At 50.2% G+C, this 25,792-nt stretch overlaps 1 long non-coding RNA gene across 1 annotated transcript; it reads left to right on the top strand.

Moving 5' to 3' along the window:
• Positions 1–10,598: 10,598 nt before the first annotated feature.
• LOC132657937 (uncharacterized) lies at positions 10,599–19,993 on the top strand. The gene is made up of 2 exons (XR_009596744.1): positions 10,599–14,683; positions 16,881–19,993. It is a non-coding gene; the product is annotated as an uncharacterized LOC132657937 (long non-coding RNA).
• Positions 19,994–25,792: the final 5,799 nt, after the last annotated feature.

The following is a 25,792-nucleotide window of genomic DNA, read 5'->3' as shown; positions in this document are numbered from 1 at the left end:
GCCTGAGCCCCTGTGCTCCAGGGAGCGTGGGGCAGGGGTGAGCCTGCTGCTCAGGGAGACATGGGTGGTCACCCTGGAGAAGGGAGGGCAGACCTGCACACAGGTTTGGATGGTCTGGGCCACCTCCTCACATTCTGGGGGCCTGCAGGTCAGGCTGTCTGAGTGGGTGGGAGACCCTCTGTGGGGCAGATTGCTCGGTGTGCTCTGAGATGATGGCCGTGCCATGGTCAAAGGGGCGTGTTGCTGATGTCGGGGATATACGGTGCTCTTTTTCTGGCTCTGCCACTTCCTAACTGTGAGCTCAGGCAGCTTCCCTCGCCTCTCTGAGCCTCACTTTGCTGTTGTTTTTGTTTAGTCACTAAGTCATGTCTGACTCTTTGCAACCCCAGGGACTATATGTAGCCCCACCAGGCTCCTCTGTCCATGGGACTTCCCCAGCAAGAATACTGCAGTGGGTTGACATTGCCTTTCCAGGGGATCTTCCTGACCCGGGATTGAACCCACATTTGCACTGTGGGCAGGAGACCCCAGTTCAGTTCCTGGTTTGGGAACTGGATAGGGATAGGCTACCCACTCCAGTATTCTTGAGCTTCCCTGGTGGCTCAGATGGTCTCCCACAGTGCAGGAGACCTGGGTTTGATCCCTAGTTTGGGAAGATCTCCTGGAGGAACGCATGGCAACCCACTCCAGTATTCTTGTCTGGAGAATCCCCATGGACAGAGGAGCCTGGTCATCTACAGTCCATGGAATCGTAAAGACTCGCACACAACTGGACGACTAAGTACAATTCAGCTCCTGCGTTGCCAGGCAGGTTCTTTACCACTGAGCTACCAGGGAAGCCTCAGATTACCCTTCTGTAAAATGGAAGCAATCCCAGTCTCTATCTCTTAGGATTAAATTTGGAATCAATTGAAAACACATAAATCTCTGAGGGTGTGACAAGTGCTTGATAGATGATATTATGAAGGACCCCCACAGATGGACATGTGTCAGCCACGCCTCACTGCCTCTGCACGGCTGAGAAGAGGTATATTATGCCTCTGCAGAGCTGGGGAAACTGAGTCACTGGGCCAGGAGGTGCCTGGGTCAGGCTTCAGCCTGCGTCACAGGCCTGATGCTGGGAAAACCACTTGCAGCCACCTCCAGAAATGCTTTGGCCACAGTCTGCTGGCTTCAGGGCCTCCTTTCTTACCCCCACCATCAGCCAGCTCAGGCTGTTGACTCTCTTAAGTCATGTCCAACTCTTCGCGACCCCATGGACTGCAACATGCCAGTCTTCCCTGACCTTCACCATCTCCCGGAGTTTGCTCAAACTCATGCCCAGTGAGTCCATGATGCCATCCAACCATCTCATCCTGTCACCCCCTTCTCCTCCTGCCCTCAATCTTTCCCAGCATCAAGGTCCTTTCCAATCAGTTGGTTCTTCTCATCAGGTGGCCAAAGTACTGGAGCTTCAACTTTAGCATCAGTCCTTCCAGGTCAGGCTGGGTCCCCTAATATGCGTCTGAGGAGTGAAGCAGGCTTTGGAATGGACACTCATAGATCCTTATAGCTAGGGAAGCTGAGCCTGGGAGGGGGAGGTGATTTCCTTGGACCACGTAGCCGTGTGGGGGTAGGACCCTGACTTCACTATAGGGGCATCCATCAGAAAAAAACCCTGCTCTTGTGGTTGGACTCCCTCTGGGCTGGCTCACATCTCCAGTGCAGCCATGGGATCAAAGGCGAAGCTGCAGGAAGCCCTTCCCATCCCGACTTCCCTAGAACTAGGACACGCTTTGACGTCAGCACATCCACATTCCTGCCCTCCAGCCCCAGGGTGGGGGCACTGATTTCCTCCCACCAGCCTTGGCATCACAAACAGGAAGCTGGGTCATGTGGGTGGATAGGGCCAGGGCACAGGGAGGAGAGGGGCGGGAGTCCAATCTAGGCATCAGCTCCCAGCCTGGCACCCAAGGAGGGCCAGGGAGTCCTGTTACACTGTGTCCTCCGGGCCACACTGTTCCTCAGGCACTCTCAAGGGCCTTCAGTGACTCCGTCCTTTTTGGTCTTCACAAACTCCTGCATTCACTGATTACGACTCTTTCGTTGTTGTTCAGATGCTGTTGTGTTTGACTCATGGCAACCCCATGGACTGCAGCACCCCAGCCTTCCCTGTCCTTCACCATCTCCCAGAGTTTGCTCCAATTCATGTCCATTGAGTTGGTGATACCATACAACTATCCCATCCTCTGTCTTCCCCTTCTCTTCCCACTTTCAGTCTTTCCCAGCATCAGGGTCTTTTCCAGCGAGTCAGGTCTTTGCATCAGATGGCCAAAGTGTTTGAGCTTCAGTTTCAGCATCAATCTTTCCAGTGAATACTCAGGGTTGACTTCCTTTAGGTTGGATCTGGTTGCATCTTGAAGTCCAAGGGCCCAGTGAAGCCACTGACATGAGTGAGGGAGGGCTGTGGAGAACACCTTTCAGTTTTACCTCCATCAGTCAAGTGGCCTTTCTGAACGAAAATATAAAAAGTCTTCTCTAGCACCACAATTTATTTATTTATTTATTTTTATTTTTATTTTTTAGTTTTTATTTTTAAATTTTAAAATCTTTAATTCTTACATGCATTCCCAAACATGAACCCCCTCCCACCTCCCTCCCCATAACATCTTTCTGGGTCATCCCCATGCACCAGCCCCAAGCATGCTGCATCCTGCGTCAGACATAGACTGGCGATTCAATTCACATGATAGTATACATGTTAGAATGTCATTCTCCCAAATCATCCCACCCTCTCCCTCTCCCTCTGAGTCCAAAAGTCCGTTATACACATCTGTGTCTCTTTCCCTGTCTTGCATACAGGGTCGTCATTGCCATCTTCCTAAATTCCATATATATGTGTTAGTATACTGTATTGGTGTTTTTCTTTCTGGCTTACTTCACTCTGTATAATCGGCTCCAGTTTCATCCATCTCATCAGAACTGATTCAAATGAATTCTTTTAACGGCTGAGTAATATTCCATTGTGTATATGTACCACAGCTTTCTTATCCATTCATCTGCTGATGGACATCTAGGTTGTTTCCATGTCCTGGCTATTATAAACAGTGCTGCGATGAACATTGGGGTACATGTGTCTCTTTCAATTCTGGTTTCCTCGGTGTATGCCCAGAAGTGGGATTGCTGGGTCATAAGGTAGTTCTATTTGCAATTTTTAAGGAATCTCACACTGTTCTCCATAGTGGCTGTACTAGTTTGCATTCCCACCAACAGTGTAGGAGGGTTCCCTTTTCTCCACACCCTCTCCAGCATTTATTGCTTGCAGATTTTTGGATCGCAGCCATTCTGACTGGTGTGAAGTGGTACCTCATTGTGGTTTTGATTTGCATTTCTCTAATAATGAGTGATGTTGAGCATCTTTTCATGTGTTTGTTAGCCATCCGTATGTCTTCTTTGGAGAAATGTCTATTTAGTTCTTTGGCCCATTTTTGATTGGGTCGTTTATTTTCTGGAGTTGAGCTGCATAAGTTGCTTGTATATTTTTGAGATTAGTTGTTTGTCAGTTGCTTCATTTGCTATTATTTTCTCCCATTCAGAAGGCTGTCTTTTCACCTTGCTTATATTTTCCTTTGTTGTAGCACCACAATTTAAAAGCATAAATTTTCCAGCACGGAGCCTTCCTTATGGTCCAACCCTCACATCCATACGTGACTACTGGAAAAACCATAGCTTCGACTAGACGGACCTTTGTTGGTAAAGTGTTGTCTCTGGTTTTTAATATGCTGTCTAGGATGGTCATAGTTTCTCTTCCAAGGAGCCAGTGTCTTTTAATTTTGTGGCTGCAGTGATTTTGGAATCCAAGAAAAGAAAATCTGTCATTGTTTCCACTTTTCCACCATCTATTTGCCATGAAGTGATGGTGTCAGATGCCATGATCTTCGTTTTTTGAATGTCGAGTTTTAAACAGCTTTTCCACTCTGTTCTTTCACCTTCATCAAGAGGCTCTTTAGTTTTTCTTCGCTTTCTGCCATTAGGGTGGTATCATCTGCATATCTGAGGTTGTTGATATTTCTCCCAACAATCTTGATTCCAGCTTTTGCTTCATCCAACCCGGCGTCTCACATGATGTACTCTGCTTAAAATGACGGTTTTTACTGACGAACAGTAATGGCTGCCCTGGATTCAGCACTTACTCTGGCCTCGTGCTTTATGTCTCTCACTTAATTCTCATAATCCTCTTATTTTCATTTAACAGATGAGGAAACTAAGGCATTGGCAGGGTAAGTTAAGTAGGTCTGCAGCAGCGGGGAGTGGGCAGGGCAGGCATGTGGACCCTGGGTGTCTGGCCTGGAGCTGGTACCAGAGCCCCAGTGGATGCAGCCTCCTCCCGGTCTCAGCTTCTGCCAGCACCACGTTGGAAAACACAAATCTGATAGTGTGTCTCCTGGGCTAATCCCTTTCATGGCTCCCCTTTACCCCAGGGACAGAAATCCATGCTGTGAGGATGACATGCTACACCCCTTTCCTCCTGCTGCCCCGCGCGCCAGCCAGCTTTGCTGCTTTGAACGTCCTGAGCCACTCTTAGAAAGAACGTCGCTCAGTCGTGTCCAACTCTTTGCAACCCCGTGGACTGTAGCCTACCAGGCTCCTCTGTCCATGGGATTTTCCAGGCAATAGTACTGGAGTGGATTGCCATCTCCTTCTCCAGTGGATCTTCCTGACCCAGGGATCGAACCCGGGTCTCCCGCATTGTAGACAGATGCTTTACCACTGAGCCACCAGGGAAGTCCTGAGCCACTCTTGGTACACTGAAACTACTCTCTCGTTTTCACCACGACCGACCGCATTTTATACAGGAGGAATCCGCAGATGGAAGAGGGGATAGAGTGTCAGTCATATCACAGCACCAATGAGCGGCAGAGGCCTGGCGGGTCCGAAACCTTCCACGCCAGAGGTCCCCAAGGCCACAGGACAGAGAGATGACCGGGGGCCTCTTCCCAAGGCAGCTTCCTGGGCCCAGGCTGGGAATGCAGGGGAGCGGCAGGGCAGTCGTGGCTAGTGATTTCCCTGGGGCGTCTGAGCACCTCCTTCCCAGCCCTCCACAGCCCCCAGATCTGTTGGAGTGGTCCCAGTGGTCACAGAAGCTGCAAGACCTGCTGGGGGTTTTTCCAGCTGGTGGGTCCTGCCCTCCCAGGGTTCCTGGCAGCCTGGCGCCGCCTCAACTTCCTGCTCCTCTCTCATGGGGTCACAAAGCGGCCCCTCCACACTTCCTTCCTCAGGGTCCTTCCCTCCCTTCAAAGGAGGGAACAAAACAAAGTAGGTTTGTTGCCCATGCCTGAGGACCGGCTGCTGCAGCCTGGAGGTCTCACCCGGTGGGCATTCAGGCCCTGATTGCCAGGCCCAGCCCCAGTCTCCGGTCGGGAGGCCCAGCTGGGACCTCAAAACACGCGTTTGTGCCTGTCTGTTTTTGGCCTTCTTTCTTTTTTTTTTTTGTGAAGCTGTCTCATTTCTCCATAATTCCTTCAACTCAAAGTACAAATTCTCCAGATTTCTAAAAGGGGAACTTTAGGCTTATTGTGTGAGTCCCTGGTGGTTCAGACAGTAAAGAGTCTGCCTGCAGTGCAGGAGACCTGGGTTCAATTCCTGTGTCCGGAAGATCCTCTGGAAATGGCAACCCACTCCAGTATTCTTGCCTGGAGAATCCCATGGTCATGGGATCGCAGAGAGTCAGAGGCTTATTGTGTACCTTTAGCGACACCTAATTACTGATTTTATGGAGGAAGAATATTATCCCTATGGCACAAAGGGAAGTCATTGTGGGTCATTCAAGTTTAACCTTAATATAGGACTCTTTCAGCTCAGTTCAGTCGCTCAGTCATGTCCAACTCTTTGTGACCCCCATGAATCACAGAACGCCGGGCCTCCCTGTCCATCATCAACTCCCGGAGTTTACCCAAACTCACATCCATCGAGTTTGTGATGCCATCCAGCCATCTCATCTGTTGTCCCCTTCTCCTCCTGCCCTCAATCCCGCCCAGCATCAGGGTTTTTCCAATGAGTCAACTCTTCGCATGAGGTGGCCAAAGTATTGGAGTTTCAGCTTCAGCATCATTCCTTCCAACGAACACCCAGGACTGATCTCCTTTAGGATGGACTGGTTGGATCTCCTTGCAGTCCAAGGGAATCTCAAGAGTCTTCTCCAACACCACAGTTCAAAAGCATCAATTCTTTGGTGCTCAGCTTTTTTCACAGTCCAACCCTCACATCCATACATGACCACTGGAAAAACCATAGCCTTGACTAGACGGACCTTTGTTGGAAAAGTAATGTCTCTGCTTTTTAATATGCTGTCTAGGTTGGTCATAACGTTTCTTCCAAGGAGTAAGTGTCTTTTAATTTCATGGCTGCAATCACCATCTGCAGTGATTTTGGAGCCCAAAAAAATAAAGTCTGACACTGTTTCCACTGTTTCCCCATCTATTTCCCATGAAATGATGGGACCAGATGTCATGATCTTCGTTTTCTGAATGTTGAGCTTTAAGCCAACTTTTTCACTCTTCTCTTTCACTTTCATCAAGAGGCTTTTTAGTTCCTCTTCGCTTTCTGCCATAAGGGTGGTGTCATCTGCATATCTGAGATGACTGATATTTCTCCCAGCAATCTTGATTCCAGCTTGTGCTTCTTCCAGCCCAGCGTTTCTCAGGCTAGGTTAAAAATCTCATTTGGGAAAGGGGAGAGAGGATCTGAATAGAAGCTTTTTTCCAATAAAGACATACAGACAGCCAATAGGCACACGAAATGATGTTCAACATTACTAATTAGTAGGAAAACGGTAATAAAAAGTGCAATGAAGTACCACTCATGACTATTAGAATGGCTGCCATCCAAAAGGCAAGCAACAGTAAGTGCTGGAGAGAATGTGAAGAAAAGGAAACCCTCCTATAAGCTGGTGGGAATGTAAATTGGTACAGCCGCTATGGAAACAGTGTGGAGACTCCTCACAAAGCTAAAAATAAAACTACCATATGATCCAGCAATTCCACCTCTGGGTATCCATCTGAAGAGTAGGAAAAGACTGCTTCAAAAAGATACGTACATTCTCACATTCACAGCTGCATTATTTCCAATAACCAAATATGGAAATAACCTGAATGCCCGTTGATAGATGAATAGTTCAAGAAGTGTGTGTGTACACAGCATAATATTATTCCATCATAAAAAGAGGAAATCTTGCCATTTGGAGTAATGTGGACAGACCTTGCGGGTATTATGCTAAGTGATATGTCAGATGGAGGAACACAAATATAAACCAAAAGAAACAAAATGAGCAAGCCAAGCCAAACAAAGAGTTCCTCGGACGGCAAGGAGACCAAACCAGTCTCTAAAGGAAATCAGTCCTAAAGGAAATCAATATTCACCGGAAGGACTGATGCTGAAGCTGAAACTCCAAACCTTTGGCCACCTGATACGAAGAACTGACTCATTTGAAAAGACCCTGATGCTGGGAAAGATTGAGGGCAGGAGAAGGGGACGACAGAGGATGAGATGTAAGTGCCAATTTGATGGCATCACTGACTCGGTGCACATGAATCTGAGCAAGCTCCGGGAGTTGGTGATGGATGGGGAGGCCTGGCGTGCTGCAGTCCATGGGGTCACAAAGAGTCGGACACGACTGAGCAACTGAACTGAACTGAAACCAAACAAAAACAAACACCTAGAGAGAACAGAGCAGTAGTTACCAGAGGGGAAGGGGGTGGGGGCTGAGGGCAAAATGAGTGAATGCTGGAAAGTACATTTTTGGTGACAAGTACGAAGATCCCCTGGAGAAGAAAACGGTAACCCGCTCCAGTATTCTTGCCTGGAGAATCCCATGGACGGAGGAGCCTGGTAGGCTATAGTCCACAGGGTCGCAAAGAGTCGGACACGACTGAGTGACTTCACTTCACTTCACTTCATGCTGTAGTGTATACAGAAGCTGAAATAGGATGTTGTACACGTGAACCTTATATAATCGTGTCAAGTACAAATTGGCACTTACGAAGAGCATCACCAATGACTGAACAACAAAGGTATTTGTTACCTGCCTCTAAGGAGAATGAATAGCTATAGCTGTTGACCTTCAATAGCCCCTGAGGGAGTTCAGGGTGGAGTGAGGTAGTCTGCTCCAGGGAATCTGGTGGGACAGGTCTTTAGATAGTAGGATGTTTTTAGGAACAGATTTTATGATATCCATCCAAAGATCATGGCATCCGGTCCCATCACTTCATGGCAAATAGATGGAAAAACAGTGGAAACAGTGGCAGACTATTTTTGGGGGGCTCCCAAATCACCCCGTGGGACCCCGTGGACTGTAGCCTACCAGGCTCCTTTGTCCATGGGATTCTCCAGGCAAGCATACTGGAACGGGTTGCCATTTTCTTCTTCATGGCTGCAGATGGTGACTGCAGCCATGAAATTAAAAGACACTTACTCCTTGGAAGAAAAGTTATGACCAACCTAGACAGCATATTAAAAAGCAGAGACATTACTTTGCCAACAAAGGTCCGTCTAGTCAAGGCTATGGTTTTTCCAGTAGTCATGTATGGATGTGAGAGTTGGACTATAAAGAAAGCTGAGCGCCGAAGAATTGATGCTTTTGAACTGTGGTGTTGGAGAAGACTCTTGAGAGTCCCTTGGACTGCAAGGAGATCCAACCAGTCCATCCTAAAGGAAATCAGTCCTGAATGTTCACTGGAAGCACTGATGCTGAAGCTGAAACTCCAATACTTTGGCCACCTGATCTGAAGAGCTGATTCACTTGAAAAGACCCTGATGCTAGGAAAGATTGAAGGCAGGAGGAGAAGGGGACGACAGAGGATGAGATGGTTGGATGGCATCACCAACTCAGTGGATGTGGGTTTGAGTAAACTCCGGGAGTTGGTGATGGACAGGGAGGCCTGGTGTGCTGCAGTCCATGGGGTAGCAAGGAGTTGTACACGACTGAGCGACTGAACTGAACTGACTGATCCTTGCATCTCCTCATATCTAGAGAAGCACTAAATCCCTTGACAGTGACATCAGATCCTAACAAAAAAGCCTGTTGGAAAATGAGTACTTCATGGTATTGAACTCCCCTTCACCAAAACCTTATGACCTTCCCCCACTGCTGCTTTGGAGCAGTCTCTCAGAGCTGAGATGCTGCCTCCCGGGCTGTAGGCCTCATTTTGCCCCAAATAAAACTTAACTTGCAACTCTCAAGTTATGCATCTTTTTTAGTTGGCAAATGTTAACCAATGTTATCTCAAAAAATAAGAATAATTCACCTGGTATAATGCTGTATCTCAGAAGACATACATGATCGTTATTTGTTGACTTAAAAAATATTCACAATCTAAAAGTGGAGAGTCATGTTTTATCCAGTGTGAATTTTGAGGACTTCAAGTCTGGAGACAGCATCTCAAGTCACCCTGAGAGAACTGCTTTGGAGGAGGCGAGGGGAGGAGCCAGGTTCTATAGAAGTTTTGCAACAAAGGGCAGGTAGTCTGAACATCAAAAGATTAGTGTTGAAGAAACCCAGATATCCCAAGTTAAGGAGCTTAGAGCTTTTCTATGTATGGGAAAATGCAAGAGCCTGGGCTCACTGAAATCATTCTTTTCATATGCATCTCTGCTTGCCTGGGCAGGCATCCTGCTGTTCACGTCCTGAGCGCCCCTGGGGAGTGGCTTGCAGTCCTGATGGCTGTTGGATATTCTTCTCCCGCCGGAGCATCCTTAGGGGTCAGAAGCTCATTTTGAGGCAAATGCTCAGTCTTTGTGACCCCATGGACTGTAGCCTGCCATTCCTCTGTATGTGGAATTTTCCAGGCAAGAACAGGAGCTCATATTAGAGGGCTGATGGCTGTGACATCCTTGTTTACTGATTTGGCAGGAAACACTCCATTTTTCACTAGCAATCACTGAGCATATCACTAAGACAGTTTGGGAAGATGGATAGTCCCGGGGTGCTGTATGGCTGCGGTCAGAGGGTGTGGATTTCTAACCTGTGCCCCGGCCATGTACCTGGCCATGCGGCATTCTCACTTTGAGAAGAGCTCCTGTACAAGAGGCCCGCTGGAGGGGTGGTCGGCTGGCAGGCAGGGGGTGGGCAGGGGCTCACCGCACCTCACCAAGCACAGCTGTGCCTGCTTCCTTTCCCATCAAGAGCAGGCAATAGGTACATCTGAGTGACACACGAGAGGAAGGGACCAGAATTGTTCCCAGGTGGCGCAGTGGTAAAGAATCCGCCTGCCACTCCAGGAGTCGCTGGAGATGAGCGTTGGATCCCTGGGTCAGGAAGATCCCGTTGGAGTGGGAAATGGCTAACCACGCCAGTGTTCTTGCTTGGAAACCTTCTTGCCGGGAGGAGCCTGCTGGGCTGCAGTCCATGGGGCCGGGAAGAAGAGTTGGACAGGACTGAGTGCCCACACATTCATTTTTCTTGTCCACTCAGGAGTCCTTTTTCAGGGTGGCCCCTTCCACAGACGTTTCGGGGCAAATACATCTGTTTTCCCCCTTGAGGCTCTTAGGCGCTGGTTTCCACAAGGACAGCGAGGACTTCCGCCATCACCCTGAGGTCTGCGAGAGGGAAGTACCAGCTCCGTGGGGCAGGCGCGGCTGACTCTCCAACTCCACTTGACAGGTCGGGACACCGGGGCTGAACGCCCACTGCTCACACCGCGGGGAAGCGGCGGAGAAGGGAGTCGAGCCGGGTCTGAGCTTCCTGCTGCCCCGAGTGCTTCTGCAGGAGGCCGCCGTTCCCCCGCAGAAGGAAGCGGCCCCGGGCCGCGGGGACCGGAGGCCGCTGGGCGGTTTCTCGGGGGACGGCGCCCTCTAGTGGTCCGCGTGCAAGAGCGAGACCGCCTGGCAGCCCCTCTCGGCCAGTCTCCTTTCTTCTTCCCGCCTACAACAGACACGTCCCGAGAGCCGACTGAGTGCTCGCCGGGACACGCTAGGACTCACAGAGACACGGTGGCTGCTGCGGCCGCAGTTACAGTCCGTCTGGGAGAACAGAAGTTGCATACCCACGCGGATGCATTCGGTTGGCCGAAGAGGTCGTCTGGGTTTTTTACAGGGAATGGTACTGGAAACATCGAACCAACTTTTGGCCAGCTCAGTTTGGGCTTTCCTGGTGGCTCAGCTGGTAAAGAATCCGCCTGCAATGCAGGAGACCTGGGTTTGTTCCCTGGGTTGGGAAGATCCCCTGGAGAAGGGAAAGACTACCCACTCCAGTATTCTGGCCTGGAGAATTCCATGAACTGTATAGTCCGTGGGGTCGCTAAGAGTCGGACAGGACTGAGCGACTTTCACTTCCACTTTCATAGAAATACAGCTTGTATTAAAAATTCATGGAGGAACCATCCCAGGTATATGAGCCTATGCCTGAAGCACTGACCTGTGGCTGGGTCAGCCAAGGCCTCTCTGGGATGAGAGGTTTGTTGTTCAGTCATGAATTTGCGCCGGACTCTCTGGGACCCCGTGAACTGCGGCACGTCTGGCTGACCTGACCTTCGCTATCTCCTGGAGCTTGCTCAGACTCATGTCCGTGGAACTGGTGACGTCATCCAACCATCTCATCCTCTTCTCCTCCCGCCCTCAAATCTTTCCCAGCATCAGGGTCTTTCCCAAGGAGTGGGTTCTTCGCATCAGGCGGCCAAAGTATAGAGAGGCTTGACTAGGAGTTAAGTGGGAGAAGGGGGTGGAGGGGGAGTGAGCATCAGTGGGGAGATTTGGGCAGAAGACACAACACGTGTGAAGGCTCTGAGCTGGGGATGCCTGCGGGGCCATAGGCCGGAGGAGGCCAGCCAAGCCGGGCAGCTGGGAGTGGGCACCTCCATGGGAGGAGCGCTGGGGCGGCAGGCGGTGAATCTCAAAGAACTTTCCGAGTCCCAGCCAGCAGGTCTCTTGGGTGCTAGGCACATTAGGATGGTGTCAAGATTAAAGGTGTGTGGGCTGTGGCTCCAAGTTGCCCGAGTCTGAATCCTCGCTCTGCTTTCGCCAGCCAGGTGGCCTTTGGCAGGTAGCTGGCACTCTCTGTGGCACCGTCTCCTCCCTCAAATGATTGGGATGAGCACGCAGCCCTCGCAGGTCTCCTGGGAGGGGCAGGAGCGTCTGTGCAGGGAACACGCCTGCAGCAGTGCGGGGCCCTGAGTGCTGGCGGGTACTGTCAGTGTCGTCGTTCGGGAGGGGATTCTGGGGCGGCGTGGCAGGATCAGAAGCTCAGTGGGGGGACTCCAGCCTCTGACGAAGATGGCTTGTAGGGGGTGGAAGCAGGGAGACGGGGTGGGGGGCTGTTGCCGCCCTCCCGAGGGGGGATGTTGGCCACGTGAGCTGGGAGGCTCTGGGGGAGGCCTAGATAAGACACACTGCCAGGGCACTTAGGAAGTGAGGTCAACCCCGCGTGGTTGACGGACTGGAGATGGGTGTGGAGGGTGTCAACTTGAAAACAGAAACAGCCTAAACGTTGTTTTACTCAGGGGGGATTTTCAGGACTGCAAGCCCGGGAGACATCATCTCAGGCGACCCTGAGGAACCGTTCCGAGAAGGTGGGGGGAGGAGTTGGGTCACTTAGGAGCTTTGCAACAAGGGCAGGCAGTCTGAACGTCAGATTATTCGTTAATTTAAGTTATGGAATTTAGCGCTTTTCTGTGTATGGGGCGATTCGAGCGTCTGGGCTCACTGAAATCATTTCTTTCATATGCCTTTCCGCTATCTGGGGCCAGTATCCTGTGTTTTTCGCATCCTGAGTTCCTCTGGACTCCCTGTCGGGAGTGGCTGCAGCCTGGTGGATCACAGGGCTTCTTCTCCTTCCTGACTGCCCTGGAGGACTGGAATCGCTGATGATTCTGACATCCTTGTTTATTGATCTGGCAGGAAATATTCCAGTTCGCAAGGGTGAAAGAGAAAGGGTCCAACATGATTCCCATGATCCGGGGTTTCACAACTGGCTAGAATAGGAGATGAGGCCCAGGGGCTTTCTGTGTAATTGAGTGATGGGGAGGGTGCTGGACCGTCCAGGGTCAGGTTGCGGTTCCTGAGCGTGGACCAGAAGAGCTGGCCAAGAGATGGTGTCTGCAGGGACCAGAAGAGCTGGCCAGGAGATGGTGTCTGCAGGGTCCAGAGCTTGGAGAGTGGCCCGGGTGAGAAAAGGTTTCAGGATCACCCTCAGAAGGGCCCTTATTGAAGCTGGGGGTGAGGATGTGGAGGTGGGGCACCCGCCCGCACCCCCACAGTGGCTGGCCACACAGGAACAGATGGGAAGGACCCCGGGGCTCGAGTCTCTGGATCTGTCCGTGCCCAGCCCGGAAGGTGCATCTGTCTGCTGGACTCAAGCGCTCCTCCCTCTGTGGTACCGCTTGGCCTCAGTCCACTGTGCGCTTCTCCCGTTTCTTTTCGATGCTGCTCCCCTGACGCCTTCTGCCATCGCGTGGTCATCCCGGTAGCTTTTGCTTCCTCTCCTCTGGTTCCAGGCCCTTCCTCTGTGTGCCCTGCTCAGCTGACACCCCTGGCAGCTCTCCATGCTTTTCATCCTTCCAGCCCCCAGCCCCTTCCCTCGAGGAGGCCTCTTCCCTGAGGTCTCTCAAATGGGAGTGTTTTTTTTTTTTTCAATGTATTTTTGGCTACACTGGTCTTTGTTGCTGTGCGTGGACTTTCTCTAGCTGCAGCGAGCGGGGGCTACACTCTTGTGGAGCTCAGGCTGCTCACTGCGGTGCTTTCTCTTGTTGTGGAGTGTGTGAGCTCAGTAGTTTCAGGCTTACTTGCTCCACGGCAGGTGGAATCTTCCTGGACCAGGGATTGAAGACCTCTCCCCTGCATTGGAAGGCAGCGTCTCAACCCTTGGACCAACAGGGAAGTCCAACGGGAGTGGTTTGATTTTGTAAAACTCACGGATCCTGGGGTAAGTCAACGGAGTGGGTGTCTTCCTTGATTCCTCGAACCTCTTCAAGACCTCCTACTTCCTTGCAAAACGCCTGGCTCATTCGAGCTCTAGGTGTTCAGCCACCTCCCCTTTCCCCTTTGCTCGTCGACGTGCTTGGCATCAGCGTCCTTGACCAACCTTCCATCCCACCCCTTCTCTGAAACTCTGTGGAGAGCTTCACACCCCAGGGTCTTCCTGTTCACCTGGAGCCTCGCCATCTGCTGTCTGTCGGGCAGGTCCAGCCCCTGGCCGTTCCTCCTCGTCCCTGTGTCCCTGGATTTGACGTTTCTCCCAGTTCTGTCAACTTTCACCTTATGTATCATGGGGTCACGTCATTAAGAGCGTGAAGACCTGGAACTATTACAGCTCCCTAATGGACTAAACTTTTAATCATTACGAAATCACTCTCTCATAATCTTTTTTTTTAAAGTCGACTTTTGGGGGATATTAGTACATCTACACTTTTGACTCTTGTTTGCATGATACTTCTCTTTCCATATTTTTATTTTCTACATTTCTTAACCTTACATTTTTAAAAAGTTATTTTTATTTATTTATTTTTAGGTTTTTTTAATTTTAGGTTTAGGTTTTTTTTTTTTTTTTAATGTGGACCATTTTAAAGCCTTTACTGAATTTCTTACGGTATTGCTTCTCTTTTTTTTACATTTTGATTTTTTGGCTGCGAAGCACATGGGATCTCAGCTCCTCAACCAAGGATCAAACCTGCACCCCCTGCATTAGAAGGCAAAGTCTTAACCACTGGACTGCCCGGTAAGTCTCATCTTAGCCTTACATTTAAATTGTTAAAAATAAGTTTTTCCTATCTGATATTCTTTGTGTTGATTGTAATACTTGAGCTATTTTCATTAAAGTAATCATACGCTTTGAGTTTATGTCTGCCACAGTAGTATGTGGTTTTCATTTCTTTCCCCTATTTTTCCTCTTTTTGTTTGTTTTTGCCTTTTACCAGTTTTCTAGGGCTGCCGTGACTAAGTGCCACAGACTGAATGGTTTAAAACAATAGAGATCTATTCTCTCAGAGTTCAGGAAGCCTTCTGAAAAAGCAGGGTGTCATCAGCAGTGTTGTTTCCTGTGGGAGGCGCTAAAGGAGGCCCCCCCTCCCCCATCTCTCTCCTAGCTTCCGGAGGCCCCCCTTCTCCCATCTCTCTCCTAGCTTCCGGAGGCCCCCTCCCCCATCTCTCTCCTAGCTTCCGGTAATGGCCAGCAAGCCTTGGCCACCTTGACTTTCAAACGTCTTTCCAATCGCCTGCGTACTTCCCTGGTGCTTTACTGGGCCTCTGTGTCTTTACGTTGTTGTTGCTGTGCAGCCACTGAGTGGTGTCTGACTCTTTGCGACCCCATGGACTGCAGCACGCCGGCTCCTCTGTCCTTCACCGTCTCCTGGAGTTTGCTCAGATTCCCGTCCAGTGAACTGGTTGCTGATGCTATCTGACCATCTCACCCTCTGCTGCTCCCTTCACCTTTTGCTTTCAGTCATTCCCAGCATTAGGGTCTTTTCCAGTTTCTTGGTTCTTTGCATCAGGTGGCCAAAGCATTGGAGCTTCAGCTTCAACTGCAGTCCTTCCAATGAATTTAAAGGGTTGATTTCCTTTAGGACTGACTGGCTTGCTACATGGTCATCTTATAAAGACACCAGTCTTATTGGATTAAGGGCCCATTCTACTCCAGTCTGTCTTACCTACTAATTGCATCAGCAAAGACTATTTTCAAACAAAGTCAAACTCTGACCACTGAGAGTTAGACTCAACATATTATTTTTGGAGGGCATAATAATCTCTTGAATTAAATATTTTTGGGCAGGGGGCTGATGCAGGGCGTAGCATGTTGGATCTCAGTTCACTGACCAAGGATCGAACCTGTACCCCCTGCATTGGAAGAGCATAATCTTAACCACTGGACCATCAGGGAAGTTCCCTGAATTAAATACTTTTTATTACTCCATTGTGTGTCTGATAATCTCTTAGTTACATATTTTATTACTATGTTTTTGGTGATTATCATAATGATTGCAGTGGGTACCATACTTAATCAAGTCTAATATTAATCAGTGTTTTTGCCATCTCGGACAATGCAAAGACTTTGGAGCTCTGTAACTGCATTTTCTGTCATACTTTGTATGCTATTGTTGTCAAATATATCTTAACTCTACATATATTAAAAATTCCACAAAACATTATTCTTGTTTTATATAACCAATCTTTATTTACATAAAGCCTATAATTACCTTTTCCATGTGGTTTTTTCTTCCTATGATACTTCTATCTGAGCTTATTTTCTTTCTGCCTGAAGAAATTCCTTTAATAATTCCTTCACTTGAGGTGGGGGGACTTGCCTAGCTGCCCAGTGGTTAAAGCTCTGTGTTTCCACTGCTGGGGTCACGGGTTCAGTCCTTGGTCAGGGACTTAAGATCCTGCATGCTGCAAAGCGTGGCCAAAAAAGGGGGGAAATCCTTTACTGGGGTCTACTGGCTACAAATTAGTAGTTTATTCTCCTCTCCAAATTTTTGTCTTCATTTTGGAAGGCAATATCCATAGCATGTCAAATCCCAAGTTGCAGGTTTTTAAAACCATTCCACCTCTCTTAAGACATTTCATTGTCTTCTATTTCTATCTTGATTCTTGAGAAGTTAGCTGTCAATTGAATATTCTTTTGAGATGAACGTATCTGTCTTCCCTCTCATTACTTATAAGAGTCCCTGTTTGATTTTCAGTCATTTTTCTGTGACTTGCTTAGGGGAGTTTGTATTTGCTTGGAGGTTCTTGGCATTTCTTGAAACTTTGGCTTGAGGTCTTTCATAATGCCTGAAAAATTTCAGCTACTATTTCTCTGAAAATTGCTTCCACTAACCCCAGGTATTCGATGTGAATGTGACTGAATTTGGAGGGAGGGCCTTTAAAGAAGACATTAAGGTAAAACAAAATCAGTAAATGAAGATTCTGTCTTACAGGAACTCCCAGGAAGTTTCCAAGACAACTACTGTGCATAGGCAAGAACGAGGCTGGCACATAGCAGCTGCATGGCAAATGGTTATTGGACAAGGGATTGAAGGCCGCAAAGAAGCGGGGGGGCGGGGGGGGGGGGGCGGGATGTGAAAAACCACTCAGAAGGGTAAACTTACGGATTTCCCTGGTGGTCCAGTGGTTCAGAATCTGCTTTCTAATGCAGGGGACACAGGTTCAATCCCTGGTCAGGGAACTAGGATCCCACGTGCCATGGGGAAGCAAAGCCTGTGTGCCTCAGCTACTGAGTCCATGTGCCCCAACTTGAGAAGCCACGTGCCACACTGCAAGATCCCTTGTGCCGCAACTAAGCCCCAGTGCATCCGAAAACAAAGAAAGAGAGAGAACAAAGGTAAAGGCAGATTTGTACTTCAAGAGTTAAAGCAAAATAAACTCTAGATGATTCGATTATCTAAATGTTAAAACAGTAAAATGTACTAGAAGATAGTGTAGGTGATATTTACATAATTTTTGAGTTGGAAAGCTAAAGCTTCACACCAAAGGCAAAAAAACATAAAGGAAAAGATTGATAGCTTTGACTACATCAATTAGACTCTTTTCTTCTATTAAAAACCATCAAAAAGGTTTTTAATTCAAAGTCAAATAATCAACGAGAAGCATTTTCAACATATACAACCAGCAAAGGACTGTTGCTTTTACTAGCATTCTTACCTAACCAATAACACTTTGCCAAAAAATCCCCAAAGGATAAGGAAAAGCAATGCATGATAAGAGTGCCCATACTCAAATAATAAAATGTGTATGCTTGCCAATAAGGAAGTAACAGCATATTGCAACGGTAGTGAGATGCCATATATTTAAAGATCTAATTAATCAAAGATGAAAAATAAATACTCAGAGTTAGTGAGGTTACCAGGAAGTGGATATTCCCATAGTGCTGCTGAGGTTGTAAACTGTTTCAGTCTTTTCAGAAAGCATTTTGGCAGCACAGATCCAATGACTTAGACGTTTACATATATTTTGACCAAACAATTCCTCTTCGAGGAACTTGTCCTGTGGAATCAGCTGTGAGATGAGTGAAAGGCTTCACGGACCTCCATGATAGTGCTGTTAATCATGGGAAAAAATGCATAACATCAAAATGCTCATTTACAGGGAATGATGAATAAGCCATCTAATCAATGGAATCAAGTGAAGACTTAGACTTGATGATAAAGACGTTCAGTAGCAATTTTGCCGTAGAAACCACTGCTTGCTTAGGGTCATAGGAGTTGAGCAGGGTGAGACATCCCCTCCGACCCAGACCCTCAGGAGGACCCCTCATACCTCAGCCATCCCAGACCTTCCCTCAGCCCTGTCCCGCCCTGTTCAGCCCCTCAGCTGACCGGATCCTGTCCATCTGCCCTCTTCCCCCTCCCGCCTCCCTCCCTCCTCCCCACCCCATACAGTAAACAAACCAACCCTGTCTCCCGTTTACACACACCTACACACATCCACACTCACAGGCCTTCCCATACACGCACCTTCACCCCACACTCACCACCCACACACACTTTCGCTACACCCCTCCCCCCCCACACACACTCACACTGGATACATCCACACTCACCCTCTCACACCCACACGTGTTCACTTTCACACTCATCGAGACTCCACACCCCTACCCCTACACAAATATACACCCATGCTCACATATACACACTTGTCCATGAACATTCATTCACACACATTCACCCACTGATGCTCACACAAGCGTCTGTCCTCACACACACACTCACGTATGACACCATCCACCCTTGACTCATTCACATGCATGCTTACCAGCCACGGTCACTCACTCACATTCACTGACACAGGCAGACACGTAAACTCATGCACTCACCACGCCCCCCTCATCTACTGTTCTCTCTGAGGTCCGCGAGCCTGCCTCTTCACCCAGCTGGCTGGCAGCTGCTCTGAGCCGTCTCTTCCCTCCTGCCTGCTGGGGTGCGGTACCCTCTAGGCACCTCAGATGGAAGATGTTTCCGCCGCACACAGGTGGTGCCCAGGAGCCCGGGGGTGGATTCATACACTCCTGACTCCTCCTCCATGGGAGACTCTGCCACCTGATTCTGTCATCCTCTCCTGCCTCAGGGCTGCCTTTGCCAGTCTGCTGGACGCCCCCTAATTCACAATGACTGAGGTCACTTGAAGGGACTCTGGTGCTCATGGGAGTGGGTGACCCTTCCAGACCCCAGGCTCTGCAGCCTCGCCCCCTCCAACTCTGGTGACCTTCCCATCCCTGCACCTCAGCCACCTACCCCACTGCAGCCCTGGACTCTGGTTTCAGAAACCGCATCTCCGTTGATCCCTCAAGTCCAAATGCCCAGCTCCCGGACAACACCTCCCGTCCCACCAGCTCACGCACCCAGGAGCCTCTGTCGGTTCTCACTCTCACCCTCCCCATTGCTCCTCCCTCCTTCCCCAGCTTAGATTTCAGGGCCCATCATTAACTCTCTTATAAACGGCCCCCTCCTCTCCAGCTTGCTTGCCTGGCAAAACCCTGACCCTGATGAACCCAACACTTGGCTTCTGCAGACCCATCCCTGATCAGTCCCAATGCCCAGCTCACTGAGCTCACTTTCAGTTCTGTTTTCTGATCCAAGCAGTCAGGAGGTCCCTCCCTGCTACACCACCGTGGTTCTCTAGAAGTTTCCCTGTTTCCATCCCCAAAGCACAGTTTTCCTGGGTCTCTTTCCTCAAAGCCCTGACATCTCCCTCACTCTCAGCTGGTGACCTCAGCTCACTTTGCAGAGGAACAGATGTCTCTGGGGGCAGACCTCACCCTGCCACCATCACACCTCCCAACTTCTTGCCTCTGACCCACAGCAGCAAAAGTTCTCCTCACCAGGCCCACCACACCTTTGGGGTTCTAGATCCCCTCTAGCTTTTTCAGGGGACTTATTTGGCTTTTTCTTTCCTCAGCACCACAGATGCCTTCTTTAACTGGTCCCCACCAGCAGGCAGCCATGCCAGGGCAGGGATCCACAAACCCCAGCTCAAGGGCGAAGCTTGGTCTGCTAACTGCACTTGTAAATAAAGTTTTATTGGCATAGTCAGACCTATCTGTTTGGTACATCGACGGCTGCTCCTGCACTAGAGCAGCCGACTTTGAAAGCTGTGACAGAGACCTGATGGCCTGTAATGCTGAAAAATCCTACTGTCTGGCCCTTCATGGACCCAGTTTGCCTCTCCTACAGCACTGGCTCCTGGCTGTGTTTTGGTGTTACAATTACACACGAGGGGGCTTTTGGAAATGAAAGGGGGTGGTTTTTGTTGTCACCTTGAGGGGCTCTACTGGCCTGTACTGGGAGAAGCCAAGGACGTTCACATTGGGCGGTGCACATACTAGTCCTGGGTCACAAAAAACTCTCAACTGCCAATCTCTCCTATGACTAAAACAGATCAGTCCATCCCGCAGTTCAGACACTGTATGCTCCCAGCTACTCACCTTTGCAACCAAACTTGCAGAAAGATTTCATCTTCCCTTCCCCGGTCACTTTCCACGACACTTTGACCAGACATCTGTGTCCACCGTTCCATAGAAATTGTTCTTCCCAAGTTCCCTAGCCCCAGCCCCCCGCCCCCCTGCCCACTGCTAATCTACCGGCCCTTCCCTGTTCTCACCATCAGAACCTTCTAGCAGCATCGTGGCAGTTCGTGTCTCTGCTCGAGAAGCTCCGCTCAGCCCAGGGCACCACAGCAGCCTGCTTCTCCGCTGGCTGCTGATCTCGGATCTTGGGGATCCCCAAGTGTGGTGCTGAGCTCCCTCTTTCCCGCCAGCTGAGCCCGCACAATCTCACGATTTTAAGCACCTTCTGTTTATATTTCAGATCCAGACTGTTGCCCCAGCTCTGGCTGGATTCATACGTCCATCCGCCTGGGCCACACCTCCTCTTGAATGTGTCGCAGACAGCTCATCATGTATACGTCTCAAACCTAAGCCTAGGCTCCCCCCTAAAACTCGCCCTCTCAGCCCGCATTTACCAGCACCACCACCAACACAGCTGCTCCAGTTGGAAACTTAGGAGTCATTCTTGATTCCTTCCTTTCCTTTCCCCAATATATCAGCATACTTTGTTATAAGCTAAGCTAAGCTAAGCTAAGTTGCTCAGTCGTGTCCGACTCTTTGCGACCCCGTGGACTGTAGCTCACCAGGCTCCTCCGTCCATGGGATTCTCCAGGCAAGAATACTGGAGTGGGTTGCCATTTCCTTCTCCAGGGGATCTTCCCAACCCAGGGATCGAACCCAGGTCTCCCGCATTGCAGGCAGACGCTTTAACCTCTGAGCCACCAGGGAAGCTATTTTGTTATCCCTGCCCCTAAAACACACCCTCCCCCTGTCCATTTGTGTCTGCTGGCCCCAAGTCTCCTGAGTGCAGACCACCTGCCTCCCCTGGACCCCTGAGGGAGCCCTGCACGTCTGTCTGCCTTGCTCTTCCGCAGATCAGGTCACTGTCAAGAGCCCTCTTCACTGAACACCTACCATGAGCCAGGTGCCAGGGGAACACAGCGAATGAGATAGACTATCTCTGCTTCCCTCACGTCCAATAGGGTGAGGGAGAGAGAGTGAACAGACAAAATGTGATAAATGCTATGGAAATAGACAAAAATCCACATAGCGTGGTCATGAGGGGTCTTCAGAGTAAATGCTGTTCAGGCTGAAACTTTGAGTTGGCAAAGCCTTGTGGGCCCTCTCTAAGGGGCTTTGGGCTTTCTAGGAGACTCTTTGAAGGATTTTAAGCAGAGGAATTATATAATCTGGTTTATGTTTTAAGAAAATCCCTCCAACTGCTGTGTGGACAGTGAATCTGGTGGGGCGAGGTTAGAGGAGGTGGAAGGCACTCGTTGACCAGGCCGTGTGCACAGCTCTCAGCCTCGGCATGGAGATCAGCCAGCTGGATCCACATGGATGGGGTGGGGTAGGGTGGGGTGGGTTGGGGTCAGGTGGGTGGCTCCCCTGGGGAAGGCTGAAGGCTGTTTCCAGCATAAACAGAAAGAAGCCTGGGCAGGGAAATAAGGTCAGAGCTACCCACTTCGGGGACCAAGGGAAGTGCATCAGAGGCAGCATTGTGCTGATGAAGAGCGTGAGAAAGTAAAGGGTCTTCTGCAGCTGCGATATATGGGGGCTCAAGGAAACTGGGAAAGACTGAGGGCAGGAGGGGAAGGGGACGACAAGGGATGAGATGGTTGCATGGCATCACCGACTCAGTGGACGTGAATCTGAGCAAGCTCCAGGAGATGGTGAAGGACAGGCAAGCCTGGTGTGCTGTAGTCCATGGGGTTGAAGAGAATCAGACACGACTGAGCAACAGCAAGAAAACTTTACTGAATGAAAAGCTAACACAGATCTAAAGCATGAAGGGCTGTGCAGACCAGGAAAGAGAATCCTTCTTCTCTTCTGCTGATTTGGGAGCAGGGTGAGAGAAGGGGCGGGAGCTCTCTGCGGTGGTTCCTTAAGGATGTCTTGCCTACAGAGCTGTGGCCCACCTGGCCCAGCCTGAGCACACTGCTGTGAGATCAAGACCAGAGTCCAACAAACAGAAAAGGCAGTGCCAACGCAGTGCGATTCCTCCCCTCGTATCTCCCAGTCACCACCGAAAGGACTAACTTCCTGCCTTCCTCTCCCACCCATAGTGCTCCTGCCCTGCCTCCCGAATTCCACCGTCCTCCCTGCAGGCCTCTGGTGCTTCCCTGACTCTGCCTTTCTGCTGAGAATCTTCCCAGAAAGGAGACAGGGGAAAAGTGGGACGCACTGGGCAGGTGGGAGGCAAGAGAGTTTCAGAAAACATTCCTGGAGGAGTCACAGTGCCCTGGGCCTGGCCTGGCCTCCCCCGGGCCAGTCTGCCTCACCCACCATGCGGTCGTTTGTTAAAGTGAAGAAGCGTCTGTGGGGTGCCCACCAGGAGCTGGGCACTGTTCTGAGCATCTTGGGGAAAAGATGAACTGGGGGGGCTTCCCTGGTGGTCCAGTGGTTAAGAATATGCCTGCTGACGCAGGGGACACAGGTTCTGTCCCTGGTCTGGGAGGATCCCATGTACCAAGGAGCAACTGACCCCGTGAGCCACAGCTACTGAGCCTGCGCACCTGGAGCCTGTGCTCTGCAGCAAGAGAAGCCGCGGCAGTGAGAAGCCTGCTCGCCACAAGTGGGAAAAGAGTTACCCCTGCTCACACAGGTAGAGAGGGCCCACCCGCAGCCACGGAGAGTCAGCGCAGTCAAAAATACACAAACTAAATGCTTGAAGAAATGAACCAGGTATTTCCCCTGCCCTTGAGAAGCTAAGGGTTTACTGAAGGTGATGGAGAAGTAAGCAAATTACCGCAGGTCCACCCAGCCTGGTGGTGTGGGAGTAAGGGGTGGGATCTGCCAGGAAAGGGTTTCTGAAGGAGGTCATACGGAAACTGTGAGGTTTGAATGGAGAGCAGGTGAGTAGGCGTGATCCAGGCAAACCGTGTGTGTGTGTGTGTGTGTGTGTGTGTGTGTGTATGAGAGAGAGAGTGTGTGTGTGCATGTCTGTGTGTGTGTGTGTGAGAGACACAGTGTGTGTGTGTGTGTTTGTGTGAGTATATGCACTTGGTATGTGGGTGGGGGAACGTTCCGGAGAAGCATGCGGACAATGGGAATGACTTTCGCTCCATTAACCCAGGCATGCATGAACTTCATTTTTATTTCGAGACCCCATTCCGCTGGGGTTCTCTCTCTTCCCGCAGGGTCATGGCCAGGCTCCGGGGGTTTGTGCCATGCCAAGATGCTGCTGGGGAGCAGGCGTGGGACACAGAGCCAGTTCTCAGTCCCAGCTGCCCACATGGCAGCGGAAGTGCTAGGCCATCTGCGAGCACTGCGTCCTTGCACCCTGGCTGCTCCCTGCCCGGTGAGGGAGGGAAGTGCCGGGCTCGGGGAGACTCAGGCAGTATTAACAAGTGGGAGCCTGCTGCGTTTGTAAGGCAGTGTGCTCTGCATAGCAGAGTGCATAGTGAAGTGGAGGCTGGTGGGGGTGGAGGAGCACGGGGAGGGTGGGCCCCACACATCCTCTGTCCTTCATCCATGAAGAAGGGGGTGGCCAGGACTTGACAGGCGTCCCTGCTCTCTCCGGAGGACGTGGGTGGGCTTTTTAAGGCCACCTGGGGTCTCACAACTTCACTGTAACCAAATCACGCAATAAGAGGTTGTCTAGGTTGTTTGGGGCTCTCATATATCTATCCTGTCATCGGAGAAACTGAGGGGAACAGGTGCCGAGGACTAGTCCACCTCTTACCCCCAACCCAGGGCACCACGTCTTCCCTGGCAGACAAGTAGGGAATGATACACAGCCCTGGAGAAGGAGACTCCCACGTCTGATTTAATTGAACTTACCCTCTGAGCATTAGCTGGGCAATTTGCAATTTAATGAGAAACCGCAGCTCTGGGGAGAGGTTTAACAAGTGAATTAGAGCTTAAGTGTTTACTGTTCTATGTGAAGTAGAAAACAAAAGTGAAGGGAAAATAAAAGGGACTATTTAAAAACATATTCAAAAGCCATCCTCAAAGTGGAGTATATCACCCTCTCCAAACTGGCTCCTGTTTTATCTTTGCTGGTTTTGTTTGTTTCTTGGCCATACCACAGGGCCTGCGGGAGTCTCTGCCTGCGGCAGAACCTGGGGCACAGCAGCGAAAGCACCAAGCTCTAACCAGTAGGCCCCCGGGGGCCCCGGTTTTTTTCGTTTGTTATTGGCCCCATGAGCCACCAAGGCTGGAAGGAAGCTGCCTCGGGGCCTCCGCACTGACGTTTCTTCTGCCTGGAAACCACCTGTCCCCCTTCAAGATGCTCCTCAAGAGTTCCCTCCTCCTGGAAGCCTCCCTCACCGTCTCAGCATTGATGAGCGCGCTCACATTGTCCTGGGCTTACCCCAGCCGTGGCGCGGGCCGCTCTGGCACCGTCTGCTTCCGCGTCTGTCCCTGCCCTCTGACGGTGAGGCTGGTGCGGACAGAGTCTGTGTGTATTAGACCAGTGAGCCTGCTCACAGGGCCGCACTCTGCCCACTGTCTCATCCTGCCAGTTCTCTTTGTATAACTTCGTTCTCTTGCCTTAAATAACTGTAATAGTAGTTTTATTTTTCTAATGGTGATATATATTCCTGATAGAACTTTATTTTTTACATGCAGAGAAGCAAAAGAAAATCAAACCATTCAGGGCACCACCATCATCTCTATCAAGGTAATCACTGTTCACATTTTGGCGTATTTCTTCCAGCTTTTTTTCCGTGTCAATCATTCGTGTTTGTTTTAATGTTACCGATTTGTTTAGAGGGTCTGTATTTTCCGCTTTTAATAGCTCATCAATATTCCTCTCCTGTTAAGTGTGCTGGGATGAGGTGGACTCGCAGGAATTGAGCTGAGATGCCGAGAAGAGGAGCTCTGAGCGGAGGCTGGGAGGGTGTGGCTCTGGAGAGTCAGGACTCCCCTGTGCAGAGGCGGTCACGGACGCACCTGGCCAGCCTCACCTGTGGGTTTTCCACTCCACACCTGGCCATCAGTACCATCCATTGCTTCCACCCCGCAGGCTACTCGTGCTGGGATTTCTCCACTTCCACCCAAAAATGGTTGCGTTTACTGGCTCATAGCTTGTCACAAACCTACATCAGACTTCCTGACTGGCTTATCTCACTTAGCATAAGGACTTGAGGGTTTTTCTTTGTTGTCTTCCTTGCCTTCCTTTATTGTGCCTGACACAGGGTTGCGTGTAGGTTAAGCGGAGCCAATCAGACCAGTGGCCCGAGGTGGGGACCAGAGGTGGGATCTGGGAAGGATCCCGTCCTGGCCCCAGCCTGAGTCCACTGCCACTGTGTCCGCCACCTCAGTTCTAGCCCGACCCCAGACTCA

This window comes from Ovis aries, chromosome 16, assembly GCF_016772045.2.
Source record: "Ovis aries strain OAR_USU_Benz2616 breed Rambouillet chromosome 16, ARS-UI_Ramb_v3.0, whole genome shotgun sequence".
NCBI lineage: Eukaryota > Metazoa > Chordata > Mammalia > Artiodactyla > Bovidae > Ovis > Ovis aries.
The sequence above is the reverse complement of the archived record's forward strand: the minus strand, read 5'-3'. Positions and strand labels throughout refer to the sequence as shown.